Below are 20,059 nucleotides of genomic sequence, written 5' to 3' on the forward strand. Positions count from 1 at the left end.
GTGAGTATGGTAAGGCATTCAGATTTATTCTAAATTTTGACTCATTGGTGAGTTTTAAGCATGGACGTGATCAGAAGAATAAGGGAACTATGCCCAAGTGTGGAGGGCTGGTTTTTTAATTTAATCACAAAAACTAGACGTTAGACTAGGCAAAAGGCATGCAGTGGGACTGGCTACAGGAGGGAAGGAGTGGCCATATATTGTCCTTCATTCTCAGTGAGTGGATTCAGCTCAGATCAGTGGAGGAAGGCTGGCCTATTCAAGAAATAGTGTCAAGAAAAATGACTATTCCTTTTGGGGGAAAACAAATTAAAGAGTTCTATCTTATGTCATCCTTGAAAATAAGTCCCAGATATATTAAAGCCTTTAAAATGATAAATTTGGGAGAAAATATAATAAAACATATTTATGAACTTGAGGAATTTAGGGATCGAGAAAGACTCATTAACAAAGAAATAAATAGGAAGAGAATCAATTTGACTACATGAAAATCAAGAAGATGAATCAAGAGACCCTAAACAAAGCTAATTTATGAAACAAATTGGGAGAAATTGTTTGCAACATAAATAACAGCCAAAAATCAGTATAAACAACATATAAATAACTCCTATAAATAAAAACAGAAAAGATAAACAATCCAAGGGAGAAATTGGTGACAGAGATAAAGAGGAAATTGACCAAAAGAGAAATACAAATGGCCAATACACATACAAAACAGCAAAAACGAATTAATAACTAGAAAAATACAAATTAATATCACTAGATACTACTTCCACCTATCAGATCATCAACATTTTTTTTATCTGATAATATTAAAAATTGATGAAGTCGTTGGAAATATGCTTTCTCATACACTGCTAGTGGGGGCATAGTTTATACCCTTTTGAGAAGACCCTTTAGCGAAGCATATTAAAAATAAAATGCAATTCTAGGAGTTCCCATTGTGGCTTAGCAGGTTAAGGAACCGACATTGTCTCTGTGAGGATGAGGGTTCAATCCCTGGCCTTGCTCACTGGGTGAAGGATCTGGCATAGCTCGAAGATGTGGCTCAGATCTGGTGTGGCTGTGGCTGTGGCATAGGCCTGCCTCTGCAGCTCGGATCCTACCCCTAGCCCAGAAACTTCCATGTGCCACAGGTGTGGTCATCGAAAGAATAAAACTATATTCAAGAGGGAAGGTACCAACCTATGTAGCAGTTTTATTTACCCAATAGGTTGTGTACTAATTTAAAGCATTTATGTCATTATAAATGTCTTTAGCATTTTTCTATGACTCAAACAGAAATTTTTCTTTAATGCCTTCCTTCTTGTGTTTGAGAGTGGTTATCCTTTGTCAAATGCATTGGGAGTTTTTCAGTTTTCACTAATGCAGTATCATTTAGAAACCATGTAACTACTGAAATATGTATAGAATTTTTTCCCTTTGTCTAACTAATGTGTATATGAATAGGGATCTTATGATGTAAACCTGGATTTTGAGGATTGTGTGACTGTGTAGCTATGAATCTGAAATAAAGAAATTTTCCAAAAAAAAAAAAAAAGAATAAAATCGCAATTCTAATTCTTAGATATCTTTCCTGGATAAACCATTTTGTGTGTGTGTGTGTGTGTGTGTGTGTGTGTGTGTGTCTGTGGTCTTTTCTAGGGCTGCACCCATGGCACATGGAGATTCCCAGGCTAAGGGGCTAATCCGAGCTGTAGTTGCCGGCCTATACCGGGGCCACAGCAATGCTGGATCTGAGCCGCATCTGCGACCTACATCTCAGCTCATGGCAACACCGGATCCTCAACCCACTGAGCAAGGTCAGGGATTGAACCCGCCACCTCATGATTCCTAGATGGATTTGTTAACCACTGAGCCACGATGGGAACTCCCTGGATAAACCTTTGCACATGTTCTAAAGGATGTTTATTGCAGCCTTGCTTCTATTTAAGGTAGAAACTAAAATCCCAAGGTTTTAGTAGGTTTTTAATCCACAAAAATTAAAACTAATAAAAATTAATTTTATACTCACACCTATCCATTTTGGTAACCAGAACTCTGTCATAATTCTTAGACCTAACAAAGAAAAAAACATATTTTTTTTCCTTGTGCAGGATTTTCTTTCCTATGTAATATTTCCCTTGGCAATCAAGTTGCATTTTATTGCTATTGTCATTGACACAGAATTATAAAGAGAAGAGAAAGAAGAGCAGACATTCCTTTATTGCCAAAATTGCAAAGGGCAAAGTGAGGAAGAAAAGAAGTCACTGTGGAGGGCAAGAGGTTGAAGGGATTGCATTTGGGGATAAGAGAAGAGGGAGGTGCGACAGAAGAGAGGAGATGGGCGTTTTTAGGTAATGATGCTTTTGCCTCCCCCTGCAGCTGGATGACTGAGGACACTCATGGAGAAATGCTTTGTACATTTCTGCTGGTAGAAAATACAGCAGCTGCAAGAACTACCTGTGAAGAAGAAAACAGTTTCCATTTCTGTTAGCCCCTTCACGAGCTATGTTGCTAGGATTTCAGAGACAAATGAGACGGAGCAAAAAGAAGGGAAAGCACTCCCCAGCAAGAAAAGAACGTAAACCTTCGTTCTTTCCTTTACCCAGCCACCTAACGACAATGTGAGTCGTTTAAAATCTATCGCAGGGTGGCATGCATTCTCTTGGCATTCATAACCCAAAGCTTCTGTGAGACACAGCAGTTCTGAGCGCCTCTGGGGAGTCTCGATCACAAACGTGGGTGGGTTCCTCGAGTCTCTAATTAAGATGCTGATAACTGGAGTCTCCAATCAGCTCTCCTAGACTGACCTTTGGGTTGAGGCAAATAGTGCTGAAAACTTTCCACTCCCCATGCTCCCGATGCGATTATTAGAAAATGCCCTAAGAGGTTTCAAGAATCTCCACAATTGTTCTGGGGCTTAGCAAATCACCCCTGTCAAGCTGAGACACTGGTGGACTGGTCTGCCTGCTCTCCCATCATTCCAGATTTTAAGTTCTCCTAGCCTTCCAAGGATATCAGGGTAGCAAGGAAAAGACTTTGGAGTCAGAAAGACCTGTCCTCACAGGTTCAGGTCCTCCAACCTCCCAACTGTGTGGCTGTGGGTGGTTTACTTGTTCTCTTTGCGCCTCAGTTTCCTCATCTGTAAAATGAGTATGAGAAGAACCCCCATGCAGGGTTACTGTGAGAAGGAAACAGGCAATTTAGGCAAAGGCTGTGACTCTTGGTACGAACTCATGCACTCAGTGCTTTGCCTTTCCTTCCAAACACAACTGTTCAGTGGCCCCTTACCCTGTGGCCAGACCTGGGAGGTGTGGAAGTAAGAGGAAGGACAGGGATTATATTACTTTCCTTCTCAAACTGTTGGGTGAGGGCAGAGGTGTGTGATGGGACACAATGTTGCAAATCCTGAGGTGGGGTCTGGGGACAAGAGAGCGTCATCCCTGGCCCATACTTTATCAGCTAACTCGGAGTTGCATCAGCCGTATTGCAACACCCTCAGCCAAACAGAAAAGTCCACGGTGCAGATGGCACAGGTCCATAATTTGGAGGGTAGAGGGTGACTCAGAGATGAAGGCACCTATCATTTTATAAAATCACAGCTAGAAACCCAGCAATGGCTTCCCCAACATCTTTCTCTACCCCTCTTGTCCATACTGTGCAGGCGATCCTAAGGCAGCATCAGTGGCATCATCTCAAGTCTTTAAAGCTCAGGTGAGCTTCTTAGACAAAAAATCCAGCAGGAGTCATTGCCTCCCCCTCCGCTGCCCCTCCCTTCAAATAAAGACTCAATGCAAAAGACATGACCTAGGCTCCCGTGGTAGTTGCCTAATTCATAATGGCAGTAAGCTGACCAGGAGATTCCTTATCTGCAGATTTGGACCTTGGACAACTTTAATAATACAGTTCTTCCTAATATTTTCCATCTTCCTTCAACATTTCCATCTGATCTTAATATGAGAAATGGAAAGCAATAGAAGCGTTTACACAGAAGTCAAAAGAGAAAGCTTTTTAAACCTACTTTCCTCCTAGGAAAAACCACATTGCAATTAAGCGTAGCTTAAAGGTCATTCTAGTCCTAGATCCAAAGTCATCTGCCATTAGTGATATTCCCCACCTCACATCAGGATTTGGTAAAGCACCAAGTGAGAGCACACTGAACAGGTGAAATTGCCTAGGCAGTCAGCACGGAGACGGCCCCATAATTTACCGTCTCTGGTGATTTGCCTCGGTGATCACAACGTTAAAAAGATATTCCCACATGATTTTTCAATAAGGAAAGCAACTTATTTGTCAATAAAGTTCAACCCACTAACGTCTGCTTCCTTTTGTTTGTTCTTAAGAGCTTTTCTTTTTTAAAAAAATTATCAGGATTTGACATCTTTGACCCACCGAGAATTCATTCATCGACCCAACTTCCTGATGTTAAAGAGAAACTTCAAACAACAGCTTCCCCTCTGTAGCCTTGGGATAGACACCCCACTCCCAGAGGAACTAGGTACTCACTCGGATAGTCTTAGGTTGGAGACGAACTTTCAAAGCCCTAGGAGGATTCTGAGTCCAGGCTTCCTCTCCAAAACCCAGAGATTTCGCTACAAATGCTCAGAAGGCGATTTTGCATTGGGGTGAGTCCAGGAGACAGTGGGATGAGGAGGAGGAGGAGGGAGTTCCAGCAAGAGCCGTGATCACGGGCGGCCTTCCGGCCCGGCAGCAGCATCTCTCCCTTGGCTCTGTGCCTCATGGACAGAGATTAGTCATTAACAATCCTCTCCCTGCTAAATGATATAAACATAGAAAGAAAGGAACCTTGGGACAGCCTCGAGATTCCCAGGACGAACTCCCAGAGCGCCCCAGGGAGGGACTATGACAAAGCCAGAGAGCCCCGAAGCTCACCTTTTAAAACCCTTCCCCACGGCCTGCTTTTTAGGGTCCTCAGCACCCAGATTACTGCGCACATCATCTAAAACCGAATTGTCATCGTCCCTCCCTCCCTCCCGTTGCTTTTGACAGTTCTCCTGTCTTCCGGGATTGAAGTTAGCAACCCCGAGCCTTCTCGACCCCTCCTGTCCCAGGCTTTCTATACCAAGTAAAAACAGATTCGTGGGGATTCTGTCTTTGGGATGTCTCTCATTTCCAACCCACTCTGTTCCTCTGCTAATTTGACCTACCACAGCTTCCCCTCCGAAGTGCAATGCCGACTGGCCCCCTAGCTCTTCTCTCCTTTTCTTTTTCTGTTTTCCAAATAGGATGGCAGTCTAAAGCGTGGGGGCTCTGGGAGTTCCTATCATGGCTCAGTAGTTAACGAACCCAACTAGTATCCATGAGGACACGGGTTCAGTCCCTGGCCTCGCTCGGTGGGTTAAGAATCTCATGTTGCTGTGAGCTGTGGTGTAGGTCACAGTCGTAGCTCAGATCCTGAGCTGCTGTGGGTGTGGTGTAGGCCAGCGGCTATAGCTCTGAATCGATCCGTATCCTGGGAACTTCTATATGCCTCAGGTGTGGCCCTAAAAAGCTAAAAAAAAAAAAATAGTGTGGGGCTCTGGTCAAATACCTACTCATTTGTCCTAACCTTGGTCAAGACTCCAAGCCTCTGTGAGTCTCGGTTTCCTCACCTGGAAGATGGGGATAGATAACTATCTTACGTGCTATGGAAAGGATTACATGCGTAGTTAAAAATGTGTGCAATGTTTAGAAAAGTGCCTGGCATGCAGCAAGCACCCAACACCTTTTAGGCACTCTCATTTAACAATTGGACACATGTTGATTACCTGCACACTCTGCTCCCAGCAGCTTGGTAGATGTTGTCCTAATCAGAAATCTCCAGTAGACTCCCATAGTCTGAAAAATAAATTTAAGATGCTATGGTCTGACCTATGGAAGCTCCTCCACTCCAATAGCCCTAACCTCTCTTTCTAGCATTTTCTCACATCCTGTCTCTCGAGGACCCCAATCTCTTGCCCACCTGTGCCAACCTTTCCTCCCTCCAAGCAACTGCACAAGCTCTTCCCTTCACCTGAGCTCCCTTCCTTTCATATCCACACATCTTCCAGGCCCATCTCAAACGCTGAGTCCTCTCTGAAGCCAAGTCCATTCTGCATCTGCCCGGCAAACTCTGCTCATCCTTTTATTACAGCTCTCTCATGGTCCCTCGATTCCTCTGACCTTGCTGTGTATGACAGTTCCTGACATATCTCTTTTACAAGATTTCTGAAGGACAAGCATGACAGCAGACTCACCACTACCCACCCCTGGTCTTAGCACAGTGCTTGTCATGGAAAAAAGTACTACACAACTATTTTTAAGTGGAAACAGTAAGTGAGCGGAGTGAAAATGATAACTTTCCAAAGTAGCACACCTGTGCACACACATGGGTGGGTGTGTGTCATGTGTGTACATGAGCCAATGTTCCCCGTTGTAAACTTAGGGGAAGGCCTATACACAAATCTTTCAGGAACACTATATTTTTGCCTCTCTTACTAAATAGCACCTATAGATTCAACAAGCTCCCACTCCCTACCCGAGGGCTCCCTCTGCACTAAAGCAACCCTCCCCCCATATCACAAGGAAAAGGGGGAGCTCAGCCCTTATAAACTCTCCCTTGACCATTTGAAGTGTCTTTGTCATAACACACTGGGCTCTGTAGTTCTGCACTGTCCAAGGGGCTCCTGTGAAACCTCCAAGTCAATTTTTCTCAGACTAAGAGAGCCTGATGTGATTTCACTCTCTTCATCAGCAGTGGAAAGTGATGGCTGGGGACACAGACTCTGGAATTGACCACCTGGGTTTGAATCCCAGCTCTTATGAACTTGGTAACCTTCGACCTTAGGCTTTTACTTGATGTTTCTTTTTATTTTTTTTATTTTTTATTTTTTATTTTTTAGGTCTTTTTGCCATTTTCTTGGGCCACTCCCATGGCATATGGAGGTTCCCAGGCTGGGGGTCCAATTGGAGCTGTAGCTAACAGCCTACACCACAGCCACAGCAACGCGGGATCCGAGCCGTGTCTGCAACCTACACCACAGCTCAAGGCAACGCAAGCAAGGGCAGGGATCGAACCCGCAACTTCATGGTTCCTAGTTGGATTCATTTCCACTGCACCATGACAGGAACGCCCTACTTGATGTTTCTATGTCTCAATTTTCTCATCTGTGAAATGGAAAAATAATTACTACTCATGCCATGGAGTTATTGCAAGGATTAAATGAATGAATAGGAATTCCCATTGTGGTTCAGCAGGTTAAGAATCCAACTAGTAGCCATTAAGATATGGGTTCAATTCCTGGCCTTGTTCAGTGGGTTAAATGGATCTGGCTTTTCCATGAGCTGTGGTGTAGGCTGCAGACGCAGCTCGGATCCTACTTTGCTATAGCTGTGGTGTAGGCCAGCAGCTGCAGCTTCCATTCAACCCCTAGCCTGGGAACTTCCATATGTCATGGGTGTGGCCCTAAAAAGAATAAATAAATAAATAAGAATGATTATATGCAAATGCTGATACCTATAAAGTAGCTGATACACAGAAACGCTATACAAGGATTAGCTGAGATTGCTTCACCGAGCATCTCACTCTGTCATATTTGCACAATTGGACTAGATCTGAAGGATCTAGCTTGAAATGTATTGAGGAAGGAAAAAGGAAGCATTTCAGGGTAAGGGAAGGCTCTGAGACAGGAGGTAGTTTAGAGAATCCCAGGACACACAGAGAAGGCCAATGTTTCTCAGCTAAGAGCATAGAGAACCCACAAAAAATAAGGGGTAGGATAGGTAGGGGAAGTGATATGCTGGGAAATAACCAGCTCTCAGGGTTGGTGGTGCACACACACACACATTCATATGTTTATTTAAAATTTTTTGATGCAACAGATGTGTAAGCTATATTTACAAATAATACTAAAATACACAATTTTGCATACTGTAAATTCCATTTAGCCAATTGATTCTCACAGAATGTTTTCACAGAGTTTTGCTGAACTCCTATACTGGTAGACAATTTATGGTGGCAGTCCAAGCATCATCTGACAATGGAACTACCTTCCAGTCCACGAATTCTTTCCCAAAATATTCATTGTCCTGAAATTGCACATATCATGTAGTATTAACCTTAGTCTCACACAAATTTCATTCCTTGACCTGAACCCTCTTTTGGCTCCAATGCTGTATATGTTGAAAGTTCACTTATTCAGCAGAGACATAAACAGCTTCTTTGATGAATCAAATAATATTTTTCAAGTATTGGAAGAACATTTGCTCAGTTTTTTGTGTACGCCCTTCAAAATGGAAGTAGTCTGTATTTTTTTTTTTTATTGTGTTGCTTTCAGGTGTACAGCAAAGTGATTTAATTATACATGTATGTATGTCTGTATTTTTAATATCTTCTCCACAGCATAGACCAGAGAACAGAACACTTTTTCTCTAAAGGGCCAAAAAGTAAATATTTTAGGCTTTGTGGCCATATCTGGTCTCTGTCATATTTTTCAATCTTTTAAAAATGTAAAACCTCTTCTTAGCTTGCAGGCTGTACAAAAACACCCATAGGCCAAATTTTGCCCACTAGCCTTTGTTTGCTAACACCTTTGACCAGTGACTCTTAATGCAGAGAAAAGAGAAAAATAAGACCAGTGGCTTTCAATGCAACCAGGGGATGTTGGCAGATTCTGGAGACAGTTGCTATTTTCACAATTTGGAGGGAGCACTAGTGGCGTCTAACAGGTAGAGACCAGACGTCCTACAACATACAGCACATTCCTGTAGACAAAGAATTATTGCGCCCCAAATGGCAGTAGGGCTGAGGTTGAGAAACACTACATTAGGAAACCAACATAGCAGTAAATGGAGTACTGGTTTGTAGATTTTGCTCATTTCCATGGTGTAACTCTTCTCATTGTGGCCCATTTCAAACTATCAGCATGACATCACTGAACACAGAGTAGGGGAGAGATAAACAGAGGCACGTCGCTGCTCAAGACTTATATCATTCAGATACAATAGGCAGGAATAGCCATGAGTGCACAGAGAATTGTGAAGAACAGTAAAATAATTAGGATGTGATGAGCTTTAGGTATCTGTTACCTTTGATTTTTGAATGTATTTAACTGTAAGTTTATATAATTCAATGTCTACTAGTGGCTATGTTCATAGTGGTCTGTTTAGGAAAAAAAAAAAAAAAAAAAAAAAAAAAAAACCTGAAAAGTTAACCATTGGCCCTCGTGAGCCAGGGCAAGCTGACCCAGCACATCATTCGGAGAATGAGGGCTTCTTACACGTTATCTGTACAAATGAGCAGCTAGGAAGTATTATCTCCATTTCTCCATTTCTAAAATGAGAAAACTAAGACTTAGACATTCAATGACTTATCAAAGCAAGAAAGCTGGGCTTTAAACGTAGGTTCATTTCCTCTGCAGCTGACATTTTCTCCTCTACTTTGTTCCACTATCAACACAGGCAAAGCGAGATCAAAATATTTATTCTATGAAATGCTTAACAGCACTGGCTTATTTTAATTAGCTGCTGAATAGAATATGGATGAAGGAAGTCATTAACATGTGGTAGTGGTCAACTCTGGTACAGTTTTAAGCATGGAGTAGAAAAGCCACGCTGCCAGAAGAGATCTCCTCTCAGAGATATTATTTCTTAGTTGATGTGATCACTTCCTTATCTTCTCCAGGTTCCCTCCTTTTTTCGAAAATTTCTCCCCCTGACCCTGATGAAGGAGTTGACCCCAGATCAGGGACTACGAAAGATCCAGACGCAAGTGGAAAGTTGAAGTGATAAACTTTGAATGTTGATGTAGGGAGGGTGCAACCTAGCCGAGGGTTGGGAGGCCTGGGTGATGGCTGCAGAGAACAGAGCCCAGGCTCTCAGCTTCACTGGAGATGACCACAGGGGACACCAGAATGCAGAGAGGAAGGAAAGGAGGGAGAACTTGGATCATCAAGCTGGTCTCTTTCCCTATTGGCTCAAGCTTGGCTGTGAGCATCCATCTCTGCCCCAATATTGAATCTATCTATCGGAAACTGCATGTCTGCTGTGGTCCTTATGCTACAGCCTTGAATAATGTTTTATCTCTGCTGAGGCCCTGCAGCCCTCAAGAAGCTGTGCTTTCAGAGCAAGAAAAAGTTTCTAAGACCTAAGGCAACAGGGTAAGGGCTGTGTTCTGAAAACACAGGTGTTAAAAGCAGGGCCTGGGTTTGAGTCCTGACTGGTCTTGCCACATGACCTTGAGTCTGGTCAAGGGTCTTAATTTTCTCCCCCCAACCCATGACACAATGATGGGAAAATATTGCATATCTCATAGGGTTATTGTGAAGTTCACCATGAAAAATCACAAGAAATGGCTGGCATAAATACAGCAAAGGGAAGCATTTGGCAGGCTCCATCAGATGTTAAATCTTCCAGAATCTAGAAGCCCTACAGGGACTCCATCCATCTTTGCATTCAGCTTATTCTGAGTGATTCACTGAAGTCACTGGGTCTACAATGGAGAAAGAACCCTCCTGCAGGTGTTGGCGAATGCAGCCGAACCTTCCTCTGAACATGGATGGACAGTTCTAATGATCAAACTTCTTAAAAAGAAAATGTTTGCAACCTGTTTTAGGGAACATGTGACCCGTAAAAGAAACTGTTACTATATTTTACTTGGGAAGTCTCAAATGAGTTTCTCCATTCATCCTATACAAAATGCATGTTGCTTTCTATGTTCCCTGCCCCTCTCCTTTTTGGAGGAATCCTCTATTGTTGTTTTTAATTACGTAAGAAGTAATGGTCATTGTAGAAAAAAATAGAAAATACAGATAATCTGAAAGAACATACCATTCACCTATATTTCTACAACTCACAGATTCATAGAATACACTATCAAAACTTTGATATATTTTTCTCAAACTTTTGAATGAAAAATAGATACATCCAAGTCTTCTCTTTTCATGAAAAAATGGGGTCATATGGTATACACTGCTCTGAATCTGCTTTTCTCACTGTATCATAAATATTTTGATATTACTAAATATGTCATTATATATATAAAGTTTAACAATGGTATATATAGTCTTCCAATTCATAGATATATGACCAGTCCTTTACTTTTGAACTTTTAAATTGTTTCTAATTTTCCTCCATGATAAACAATATTACAATGATCATCCTTTGTAGATAAATCTTTGACTACATCTGTGATTTTTTCTTTAGCCTTGTTTTCTAGAAGTGGAATTACTGGCTCAGAGTGAGCACATTTCTAAGGTCCTAGAGTAAACTTAGCAAACTGCTTTCAGAAAGGTTCTGCCTATATATTTCCCTCTAGTAGGATGACATGGGCCTGGATTCTGGACATAATTTGGTGGAGAAGGAAGCTAAGGGAAAAGAGAAAGGACACACATAGTATTGCTTTCTCTGGTAGAAAAATGTTGATGGGAATATGATAAAACTCCCAAAGGTACACAAAATTAGCTACTAAAAAAAATGTGCAACCAAAGTTATGGCTTTATAAGAGGGGAAATTATAAATTTCAGGGTGTGATAAGTAAACTGGATCTCTCTTCTCTATATGTTTAAGTCACATTAAGTCTATGGTTATAGTTATGGCTATGCCTCTTCCCAATTGTGTTTGGAACTTAATCAACTCAATCTCTCTAAGTCTCAGTTTCCCTACCTATGAGGATGTCCAACCAGATGATTCTTCCACATCTGCAATACCAAGAATCTGATGGAGGGATCAGCTGTGCTCTGCTGATCCACTGTAGTGTTGCCTGCAACCCATTCACAGAGCAGCTTCATGAGCACGTGACCTATTCAGTCACACAGGGTCTCTCACTTAGAAGATCCTATGTCCGATTTAACGCTGCTGTCATTCTTTTGAAATTCTTAATTTTTCAGCAGAGGTCCTCATATCTTCATTTCCCACTGAGCCCCACAAAGGTTGTCACTGGCCCAGTGTATTAATTCAGACAACATAAAGTCCTCCAGATAAGAAAGTGGAATTCTTCTCTTTGGCGCTGCTGAGAGGGTTTATGACACACAACTTTTCAGAAGTCTGCTGAGCACTAGAACAACACATAAGAGAAGTTGTTTAGGACTTTTGTTCTGCCCAAGGCTTGTGTTCAATTGTTCCAGCCCCAGCTGGAGTGGATTGTCCAAATTGCTTTCAACTCTTATAAAAAATGGTCTTAAAATAGGATGACCCATTTAATGCCATGTGCTGCTATACAGTTAATTAGAAGTGAAACATTCACAGCAGGTTCTCAATAAAGGAGACAAAAGATATAATAGGAAGATGTTGGGCCTGAGTGCTATGCTATGTCCAACCTGCATTTAAAATCCAAAGGTTACTAAAAAGATTATTAATATGTAGAACAAAGGACCACATTTGAGGGGAGGGCCCATTTTATACTTGGAAAGGCCTCCATCTGTTTGGGAAATTAATTAATTTATTTATTTATTTATTTTTGCCTTTTGTCTTTTTAGAGCCTACTTGTGGCATATGGAGGTTTCCAGGTTAGGTGTCTAATCAGAACAATAGCTGATGGCCTATGCCACAGCCACAGCATCACCAGATCTGAGCCACGTCTGCGGCCTATACCACAGCTCACGGTAATGCCGGATCCTTAACCCACTGAGTGAGGCCAGGGATCGAACCCACAACATCATGGTTCCTAGTCAGATTCATCTTCACTTTGCCACAACAGGAACTCTAGGAAATTTATGTATGTATGTATGTATGTATGTATTGTCTTTTTTAGGGCCACACTACAGCATATAGAGGTTCCCAGGATAGGGGTCAAATGAGAGATGTAGCTGCCAGCCTACCCCACAGCCACAGCAATATGGGATCCGAGCCTCATCTGTGACCTACACCACAGCTCATGGCAATACTGGATCCTTAACCCACTGAGAAAGCCAGAGATCCAACCCGTGTCCTCATGGATACAAATCAGGCTTGTTAACTGCTGAGCAACCATAGGAACTCCTATTTGGGAAATTTAGATGATAGTTCAATGGTAAGCTGTCTGTCTTCAACAGAGACAAAGCTACTTACCATCAGGAAAGTATATTTTTAGAGCTTTGCAATGATAATATATCTACAGTATTCATTTTATGTTTCTAGGGTTGGATGTAGGTTGTGACCATGGAGCAGAATCAGATGTAATGAAATCACAATGCTGATTTTCTTAGAAATCAGTCTGAAACAGGAGTCAACCAGGTATTTAAAATATCAGTCTCTAAAAATTTACAACCAAATGCTGAGCAATCTTCAACCAAATGGACTGGAAACTTTCTAAAAGATATCCTATTCCAGAAGACAAAGAGGAGGCCACGTCAAGAGGTAAGGGGGTGATCACGCAATATAAGCAATCCCATACCTCCTGGGTGTGAAGCCCCACAGACTGGAAAGTAACTATGTCACAGAGACTCACCTACAAGAGCAAGAGTTCTGAGTCCCGCATCCAACCTCCACACTTGGGGGTCTGGCACTGGGAGAAAGAGCCCCCTGAGCATCTGGCATTGAAGGCTGGTTGGGCTTGTGCACAGGAGTTCCACAGGACTGGGAAAAGCAGAGACCCCATTCTTGGAAGGCACACACAGACTTTTGCATGCACTGGGTCCCAAGGCAAAGCAGGGTTTCCATGGGAATTTGGGTTGGACCTGGCTGAAGTTCTTGGAGGACCTCCTGGGAAAGCAGGGGTGAATGTGGCTTGTTGTGTGGAGAAGGACACTGGAAGCAAAACTCTTGAGAATCTTCATGGGCATGCATTTCTCTGGAGGTGGCCATTTTGGGAAAATCGGGCCCCACCCATCAGTGCTGAGAAGCCCCAGGCCAAACAACCGTCCAGGTGGGATCACAGCCCCACCCATCAGTAAACAGGCTGCCTAAAGAGCTCCCCCCTCCCAGGCACACAGCCACCTCTAATCTCCCTCAGAGACAAAGCCCCACCCACCAGAGGGATAGGAATCAGCTCCACCTACCAGTGGGCAGGCACCAGTCCCTCCCATCAGGAAGCCTACAGCAAGCCCCCATACAAACTTCAGCCAGAAGTAAGAGAGACTACAACTCTATTATCTGTAAAAAGGTCACCACACCAAAAACCTATAAAAATGAAAAGGCAGAGAACTATAAATCAGATGAGGGAGGAAGAAAAACCCCCAGAAAAACAGCTAAGTAATCAGGAGATTCTCAGCCTCCAAGAAAGAGACTTTAGACTGTTGATGCTGAAGATGATGCAGGACATTAGAAATAAAATGGAGGCAAAGATGGATAATCTACAAGAAACACTGAGCAAAGAGATATAAGATATAAAACTTAAGCAAGAAGAGATGCAAAATACAATAACTGAAATAAAAAAAAATTCATTAGAAGCAGCCAACAGCAGAATACAGGAGACAGAAGAATGAATAAGTGAGGCAGAGGACAGATTAGTGGAAACCACAGATGTGGAACAGAAAAGAGAAAAAAGATTGAAAACAAATGAAGAGAGTCTCAGAGAACTCTAGGACAACATTAAACATACCAACATCCATATTATAGGGGCACCAGAGACAACAGCCAAAAACTTCCCTAACATGGGAAAGGAACCACTCACTCAAATCCAGGAAGCACAACAAGGACCATATAAAATAAACCCAAGGAGGAATACCCCGAGACACATATTAATCAAACTGACCAAAATTAAAGACAAAGAGAAAATATTGAAAGCAGCTAGGGAAAAGAACCAAATAACATACAAGGGAACACCGATAAGGTTATCAGCAGATTTTTCAGCAGAAACTCTGCAAGCCAGAAGGGAGTGGCATGATATACTTCACATGATGAAAGGAAAAAACCTCCAACCAAGATTACTTTACCCAGCAAGGCTGTCATTCAGATATGAAGGAGAAATCAAAAGCTTCACAGATAAGCAAAAGCTAGGAGAATTCAGCAACACTAAACCAGCTTTACAATAAATACTAAAGGAACTTCTCTAGGAAGAAAAGAAAAGGCCACAACAAGAAACAAAAATACCACAAAATGACAAGGCTCACCAGTAAAGGTATCTATACAGTAAAGATACGAAATCATCCATGCACAATTATGCCACCAAAATCAGAAATCATAAGAAGAGGAGGGTACAAATGCAGGACACTGGAGATGCACTTGCAATTAAGAGACAAACAACTTAATCTCTTATAAATACAGACTCTTATATCAAAACTTCAGAATAACTGCAAACCAAAAATCTACAACTGATACACAAACAAATAAGAAAAATCAACTCAAATACAACACTAACCACAAAAGGAGAGAACAAGAGAAGAAGGGAAGAAAAACGAGCAACAAAAACAAATCCAAAGCAATTAGTAAACTGGCAATAAGAACATACATATCAATAATTACCTTAAATGTTAATGGACTAAACGCCCCAACCAAAAGATACAGACTGGAAGAATGAATACAAAAACAAGATCCACATATATGCTGTCTTCAAGAGACTCACTTCACTTCTAGGGACACATACAAATTGAAAGTGAGAGGTTAGAAGAAAATATTCCATGCAAACGGGAATCAAAATAAAGCTGGAGTAGCAATACTCGTATCAGACAAAGTAGACATTAAAATGAAGAATATTTTAAGGGACAAGGAAGGTCACTACATAATGATCAAAGGATCAATCCAAGAAGAAGATATAATAATTTTAAATATCTACACACCCAACATAGGTTCGCCACAATGTATAAGGCAACTGCTAACAACCTTAAAATGACATATCAACAATAACATAATAATAGTGGGGGACTTTGACACACCACTTATAGCAATGGACAGATCAACCAGACAAAAAAATCAATCAGGAAACACAGGCCCTGAATTAAACATTAGACCAGTTGGACTTAAGAGATATTTATAGGACATTCCATCCAAAAGCAACAGAATACACATTCTTCTCAAGTGCACATGGAACATTCTCTAAGATTGATCACATTCTGGGCTACAAATCAAGTCTCTGTGACTATAAGAAAATTGAAATCATATCAAGCATCTTTTTTGACTACGACACTATATGACTGGAAATCAACAACAAGAAAATAACTGTAAAAAACACAAATACGTGGAGACTAAGACTCCACTCTTTTCCCTTCACATTGGCATCTCTTCAAGGCAGAGAATAAAAGGGAAAACCTTAGCATCACATAGCAATCCACAACAATTTACATATAGGTTAGTTCTACGGTGCTTTCTGGGACAGTTTCAAAGACATTTGTTGACTTGAGACAGATTGTTAAAAATAGTGACATGCCCATCAAATGGGAAATAAGGTCAAATAAGTTCATGTATCCAGAACTGTAAAAGACGAATAAAATATTTTATCCTAGTGGAAAAAAAATGAAAATAAAATAAAACATCCGTTTCCAGAGTTCCCATAGTGGCTCAGCAATAACAAATCCAACCAGTATCCATGAGGATGCAGGTTCGATACCTGGCCTCACTCAGTGGGTTGAGGATCCGGTGTTGCTGTAAGTTGTGGTATAGGTTGCAGATGTGGCTCAAATCCCATGTTGCTGTGGCTGTGGTGAAGTCACAGCTCCAATTCAACTCCTAGCCTGGGAACTTCCATATGTCACAGGTGTGGCACTTCAAAAAAGACCAAATAGATAGATATAGATATAGATATCAGTCTTTACACACAGAGCAAGTGTTTATTATGCATCTGCTACTCAAAGGCTTTGCACCTCCTTGCAAAGTCCTAATCAGACATGGTCTACATATCTCTCCTCTGTGCCCTCAAAGCACCCCAGGCTCATCCCTCTCACAGCCCTTTTTATTCTTTATTACAATGGCTTATTTCCTTTCCTGTCTCCTTCACTAGCCTGTGAGCTCCCTGAAGGCAAGTCCTGTGGTTGTTTTTAATCTCTGTTTCCCTAGTCCTAACATGCACCAAGCCTGCTATTAGTGACCAATGAATCTCTACAGTTAAGTAAAGGAACATCATGTGATATATGAAGAGCTCCTACAAATCAATAAGGAAAATATCAACAACACAAAAGAAAAATGGGTAAAGCATATGAAAAAAATGGACCGCAAAAAAACAAGGAAGTACAAATGACCAGGTAACATATAAGACATAAAAGACATTCAAACTCAATCATAGTAAGAGAAATGCAAATTAAAACCACACTTAGATATCATTTTTCACCTATCAGATGGGCAAAAATAAAAAGTTCTCCAACATACTGTGAGGGTAAGCACTTTTAGCTATTGTCATTTTGTTTGATTTTTGTTCTGTGGCATGTGGAAGTTCCCAGGCCAGGGACTGAATCCAACTCACAGCTGTGACCTAGGCCACACCTTCTGCAACTCCAGATCCTTTATCCCATTGCACCAGGCCAGTGATCGAACCCACACCTCTGCGGTGACCCAAGCCACTGTAGTTGGATTCTTAGCCCACTGTGCCACAGTGGGAACTCATCTGTTTTTGATGGGAACGTAAATTGGTACAACTTCTAAGGAGGACAAATTGCAAGTGTGCATAAGCTTTTACCTAGCAATTCCAATTCCAGGAATTTATTCTAAAAGTCATATGCATATGTGTGAAATGTTGTTTCAACACAGCTAAATTCACCTGGTATGCTCCAGAACTGCAGTACTGATTGTTAAAATATTGAAATTGCTACTTACCCACTGGTAAATGCTGTTGACCTGAGGCCACCCAGCACCCTACTAGTGGCCTGTCATCCAGCTCCTACCCCCAAATCTCCAGACCTTGTTGCAACCTGGCAACTCAAGAGGTAACATGTAATACTGCAGGGGCCCCAAGATCATGCTTCAGTGCTATGCCAGCTTCATTCCGATTGTCTGGTGCTTGTGCTAAAAGCAGTGTTAAATATTTGGATATCACTTCTATGGTTTGAGATTATTCACGGAAGCATAAAATTCAATAGCAAAATTTGGGAAACAACTCAATCAAAAACTAACATTTATTAAGAGCTATGTGCCATATATTATTCTGAATATCTTATACTTATTAGCATATTTAATCCTTACAACAACCCTAGGAAGGGGGTACTATTATAATTCCCATTTTACAGAGAGAAAATGGAGGCAGGCAGGAGAGAAATTAAGTTGGCCAAGGTCATATAGCTAATAAGTGATGAGCAGAATTCTATCAAGGTAGTCTGATTCTAAAGCCTCTCCTCTTAAAACAAAATGTCCTTTAGTAAGGATTGGTGAAATCAATTAGAGTAGAATATTATAGAATGGAATATTATACAGCCATAAAGAAGATGAGGGTGCTCCTTAGTGCATAACAAAATAATATCCAAGCTATGCTACCATTTGAAAATAAAGTACAGAGGAACATGTGCAGTTGTTAAATACATATATATTTTATATATATACATAAAATTACAAATTAGATGCAGAGCCTATGTCTAGAATCACATATATGACATTAATAACACTGATTGCCTGCCCCTGGAGGACAAGGTATTAGGAAAAATGTTTGTTGTGTGTGTCTTTTGTACGTTTTAGGTTAAATACTATGTGCATGTTCTGCCTATTTTAAAAATTAAATGCAACTTAGTTTTTAAAACAAATGATATGAGACATACACAAAGATTCTGAGGCAGAAACTCAAAAGAGCTTAGAAACAGAAAAGGTACACAGTTTGCCAGAGATGGGTGAGTGTCCATCTTCCTGGTCATCAGGGAGGGCTGAGCCTTTGAGCAGAGGCTTTAAAGATGGGGAAGTTGTGAGGATATTTGGAGACCCGGGGTCGGGGGATGGCATTGCAAGGGGAGAGGAAGGGACACGGAGATTGTGACAAATTTTAACACAAAAGGAGACTAAGATCGCCGGAGGTCTGTGTGCCCTTTGCAGTTGGGAGCAGAGGCACCGGAAGCTAAGATCTGGGTGTGGAGGGACCTGGGAGGGGCTGTAAGGGGCCCTTGGGGCTGAAGTCCAGCCCCGTGGTGCTCATTTTAAGGAACTTCACAGGAACATAAACTCAAAGCATCTGAACCCTACCCCATTCCACATCCAGTGCTGGTAAGGAGTTAAGCTGTGGAGCTGTCCTCAAAGGACTGGGCAAGAAACAAAGAACTAATTAAAGGGTTGGGAGAAGATAGGGCTAAGGAAAACAGCTCAAGGAGCTGAGATCGTCAGTTCTGAAGGAGGACAATCACTGTCCCCTCCTTGGGGACGCGTCATTGTCAGTGGGATGGTGACCAGCTGTTCTCTGCAGCCACAAAGGAGACAAAGAGAAAAAGGGCTTCGACTGCAGCATGAGCAATTTAAATGTGATTCAGAGAAAAACTTTCCATCAGAAGAAATCGAGTTGTTAGAGGATTCTGAGGGAAGCTAGGGTACTGCTAGCCCTTCCTCTAAATTGACCTGACGCTACAGAAATCAACCTGGGTTTGAATCCGTTACGTTTTCTGCATCCCAGTTCATCACTAGAAGCTGTGGGTAATCATACCAACCTCACAAAGACGTTCCAAAGGTTAAAAGAGATCTTGTGTGTAGGCTCTAAATTTAGAAGAGAGCCCAACATATAGTAAATTCTGAATAAGTTACAGCTATGGCCCTTTATGGTAAAATGATGTCTGTGACACATGGAGGTCTTAAGTGATTAAGACGGTTACATGGAATGGTCCCCGAAGGTGTCTTTGATTAGAGCAAATATCCCGAATGCTTCATCAATAGTTTTAGGTGCACACTTTTCTAATGAAATTCTAACTCTTCTGCAATAAATGAGATCATTCATTTCACCTGCTTTGGTTGTAGAGCGTCTAGGGTCTGCCACGTTCCTCAAAATCACATTTCTAACAACATCTCCTCTGGAGGAGGGCTGCGCAACACAGCGTTTTTCAAGTATTGTGAGCTGTGACCCACAGTAGGAAATAAACTTCCTGTCATAACACAGTACTCACATACATTCATCAGTGTATAACTGAAATGAAGCTTGTAAGAAAAATTTTAGGCTCTCTGCCATCTATTCTGACATCACCTAACTTATTTTACAATAATTTAAAGAAATACAGGTCGGAGCTCCCATCGTGGCTCAGTGGTTAACGAACCCGACTAGGAACCATGAGGTTGCGGGTTCAATCCCTGGCCT

The 20,059-nt window shown here is 41.6% G+C and overlaps 1 protein-coding gene across 18 annotated transcripts in view; it reads right to left on the reverse strand.

Annotated features, from left to right (window-relative positions):
• The window catches only part of NR1H4 (nuclear receptor subfamily 1 group H member 4), a 124,365-nt gene that overhangs the window by 70,100 nt on the left and 34,206 nt on the right, over positions 1-20,059 (reverse strand). For 10 of the 18 annotated variants that reach the window (XR_014845149.1, XR_014845154.1, XR_014845152.1 and 7 more), the window contains exon 1: positions 4,489-4,694. The exons of the other annotated variants lie outside the window; for them this stretch is intronic. The gene's annotated coding sequence lies outside the window, so the exon portion shown is untranslated. Of the gene's footprint in view, positions 1-4,488; positions 4,695-20,059 lie in introns of those variants that run through there. 18 annotated transcript variants of the gene reach the window in all.

This window comes from Sus scrofa, chromosome 5 (genome assembly GCF_054392235.1).
Source record: "Sus scrofa isolate SSC_HxYL_T2T_F1_AM1 chromosome 5, Sscrofa_HxYL_maternal_Yorkshire_Landrace_v2.0, whole genome shotgun sequence".
Lineage (NCBI taxonomy): Eukaryota > Metazoa > Chordata > Mammalia > Artiodactyla > Suidae > Sus > Sus scrofa.